This window comes from Suncus etruscus, chromosome 4 (genome assembly GCF_024139225.1).
Source record: "Suncus etruscus isolate mSunEtr1 chromosome 4, mSunEtr1.pri.cur, whole genome shotgun sequence".
NCBI lineage: Eukaryota > Metazoa > Chordata > Mammalia > Eulipotyphla > Soricidae > Suncus > Suncus etruscus.
In genome coordinates this window covers 64,807,702-64,811,582 of record NC_064851.1, presented here as the reverse complement: position 1 = coordinate 64,811,582, position 3,881 = coordinate 64,807,702, and the positions used below count along the sequence as shown (strand labels likewise).

At 35.5% G+C, this 3,881-nt stretch overlaps 1 non-coding gene across 1 annotated transcript; it reads left to right on the top strand.

Annotated features, from left to right (window-relative positions):
* The first annotated feature begins 902 nt into the window (after nucleotides 1-902).
* Nucleotides 903-1,009, top strand: LOC126008454 (U6 spliceosomal RNA). The gene has a single exon (XR_007495784.1). It is a non-coding gene; the product is annotated as a U6 spliceosomal RNA (small nuclear RNA).
* The last annotated feature ends 2,872 nt before the right edge of the window (nucleotides 1,010-3,881 follow it).

The following is a 3,881-nucleotide window of genomic DNA, read 5'->3' as shown; positions in this document are numbered from 1 at the left end:
ATTTGGTTGTGGTTGGAAAATATGCTGCTTCCTCAGCCTTGGGGATAGAAAATATAATCTGTTTCTTCCTTTAGAAAAAGAAGAAATTTAATATAATATTTTCTGTTTCATGTATCTTTTATGTATCTTGGGCTTTAGTTCCCTGGCATATAAAGAATACTTGCAATATTGCAATAGATTTTATGATTTATCAGCATTGCTTTTACTCTGAAATATCACTTTGTTTATTCTTGCACAAGTGGAAGAACAGTCAATATCTTCCTAATGTGGTAGTTTTCATTATTATTACCACTTAAGTCATGGAAAAAAATCAAGTAATAGAGAGGTTAAATACCTTCCTCACGATTACTGAGAATATTCTTCTATGACTAAGTAGATTTTTTTAGCTCAAGCTCAGAGATCATAGAATCACTTCTAATAGGCTGATAGTACCCCACTCAGCTAGATGCTAAACTATAATGGAGATTAATGGCCTATATTCAACTTTAACTTTAAAGAATTTGCCACATGAAAAATGTGACATAAATATGCAATATTTGTGATAATATTCATCCTCCTGATGATCCTACTCAGTTATTCAGAGCACAACCTATTTCTATAACTTAGACTCACTAAGTTATAGAATTTGATTCATTATGAACTTAATTTCAGAGCCCAGTGGAAGAGTTCAGATGCCTGTCTTACAGAGGTATACAGTCATGAGTTCAATTACTAGTGCCAGTACAGATACAGAATGTTCTTTGTGACAGCTGTTTTTTGTGAGCCAGCAAATCTACTGTCTGTGATTTCCAAGAATTGCAATCAGTTGATGACACTGCAGTGGTGTGTGTGTGTGTGTGTGTGTGTGTGTGTGTGTGTGTGTGTGTGTGTGTGTAAACAATGCATTGAAAAAGTATGACTCTGTGCTCGCTTCAGCAGCACACATACTAAAATTGGAACAATACAGAGAAGATTAGCATGGTCCCTGCGCAAGAATGATACGCAAATTCATGAAGCGTTCTATCTTTTTGAAAAAAAGTATGACCTTTGGTGATCATCACAGCTTAAACAATATTTAATAACAATCACCAAGAAATACAAACCCCAGTGAAAATGTATATAAATATCAAAGACCCACTCTAACAAGCACTAAACTAAAACATGCATGCCACTACAGCATAATCCCAGGAAGCATGTGTGAAAATCAAAAATTAAATGAGTGTAAACTTCTGTTACAGTGTGGTATAGTGTGAATGTACTATAACCTAATATATGACGACTGCATGTGTGAACAGTGTAACCAGTTATCTGTGGTCCCATTCCATCAAAAAAAAAATAACATCAAGGAACAGGAGGGGGAGGAAGCAGGAAATGAAAAGTAGAAAATCTAAGTTAAAGAGTAGTTTCGTAGTATGAGGGCTTAGTGAGTAGAAAGATATTATTATCCCAGTAAACAAGCACTGACAATAACAGGCATCCACAGTTACAACCATCTTGTAACTCTAAGAGAAAGTATTACACATTGTAAACCAGTATGGAATGTGTTTCACTCATTTCTGCACCAATGCCTTCAAAAAAGTTTGATTCAGGTTTTACTAATATAAGTTGTATGATGGAACCAGAACCTAGGTTCCAGGTTTAGGACTTACTAATTATAACAGGTAAAATAACAGTGTTAGATAATTAATTTCTTTGTGCCTCATTTTTTCATGTGTAAAACAGATATAATAATACTTTCTTCTTCCTCAAATCTTCATTATTATGATTAATGTGTTAATAGCTGTGGATGCATAAAACCATATAATTAAATGATTGAAACATTCTTTAATTTTATCATGGTCATAAATTCCTGTTCATTAGCCTTGTTGTATCTGGAGATAAATTTGATTTGGACTGTGATGTGTAATGAATAACTAAACAAAATTAGAATATAAGAGTAAGGTCACACATACTACTCTTAAGTATCCCTGAACACCACCAGGTGTGGTCCAAAAACCAAGGGAAAAACAAAAATATAGGGCAAGGATTTTCACAAATTAAGATGACATAGAGGTTCAATTCAGAAGTTTTTATGTACAATTGTAATAATAATTAAGATGACTTCACATTAAAGTATGATATTTAGACTGAATATAGATGCACGATATTTTTCTAAAGTCAGCCTTTGAGTAAATTGAAATGGACTTTGTTGTGTGACCATTGTCCTCTTTGTTGTGTGACCATTGTCCTCTATGGAGGATTGGGATGAATTGTTTGAATTTAGACACCGCTGGGTCTGAGCTGTGTGTTGGGAAAATAATTTACCAGGAGTTAGTTAGAGCAAAGTTATTTTATTAAAATAAGTACACTGGGGGCTGGAGCAATGACTTAGCAGTAGGGTGTTTGCCTTGCATGTGGCTGACCAGGACAGACTGCAGTTCGATCCCCAGCATCCCATATAGTCTCCCCAAGCCAGGAGCTATTTCTGAGTGCATAGCTAGAAGTAACCCCTGAATGTCACCGGGTATGACCAAAACAAAACAAAACAAAAAATAAAACAAGACAAAAAAAATAAGTACACTAGACAGATTGACACAGAAGAGGCCTCAAACAGAGTCCTCTGTTTAGCAACTTAGGGGACATATTTTATAGCATTATTCTGGGCTGATTTATCCAGGGAATTTTTACTTTGTATATATTAGTCTAGGGATGGAGTAACTAGAAGGCATGTACCAAATTTGAATGAGAACTTAAAATATATATACAGTATTTAAATTCAATCACATAAAAAGTTAAAAAATGCATATAATAATTTGGATCATGACTGGAGTGGGACTGGAGGGAACTGGAGGTGAGTGCTGACACAATGAACAGGCAGTTAATAAATATAATGATAATCAAATCTTTATTATTTGGTTCTTTTATTTCTTTTTTATTTTATTTTATTTTTTTATTTAAACACATTGATGACATACATGATTGTGTTTGAGTTTCAGTCATGTAAAGACACCACCCATCACCAGTGCAACATTCCATCACCAATGTCCCAAGTCTCCCTCCTCCCCACCCGACCCCCGCCTGTACTCTAAACAGGCTCTCCATTTCCCTCATACATTCTCATTATTAGGACAGTTCAAAATGTGGTTATTTCTCTAACTAAACTCATCACTCTTTGTGGTGAGCTTCCTGAGGTGAGCTGGAACTTCCAGCTCTTTTGTCTTTTGTGTCTGAAAATTATTTTTGCAAGAATGTCTTTCATTTTTCTTAAAACCCATAGATGAGTGAGAACATTCTGCGTTTTTTTCTCTCTCTCTCTGACTTATTTCACTCAGCATAATAGATTCTGTGTACATCCATGTATAGGAAAATTTCATGACTTCATCTCTCCTGACAGCTGCATAATATTCCATTGTATATATGTACCACAGTTTCTTTAGCCATTCATCTGTTGAGGGGCATCTTGGTTGTTTCCATAGTCTTGCTATGTTAAATAGTGCTGCAATGAATATAGGTGTAAGGAAGGGGTTTTTGTATTGTATTTTTATGCTCCTGGGTTATATTCCTAGGAGTGGTATAGCTGGATCGTATAGCTGGATCGTATGGGAGCTCGATTTCCAGTTTTTGGAGGAATCTCCATATTGCTTTCCATAAAGGTTGAACTAGACGGCATTCCCACCAGCAGTGGATAAGAGTTCCTTTCTCTCCACATCCCCGCCAACACTGTTTATTCTCATTCTTTGTGATGTGTGCCATTCTCTGGGGTGTGAGGTAGTATCTAATAGTTGTTTTGATTTGCATCTCCCTGATGATTAGTGATGTGGAGCATTTTTTCATGTGTCTTTTGGACATTTGTATTTCTTCTTTATCAAAGTGTCTGCCCATTTCTTCTCCCCATTTTTTGATGGGATTAGATGTTTTTTTCT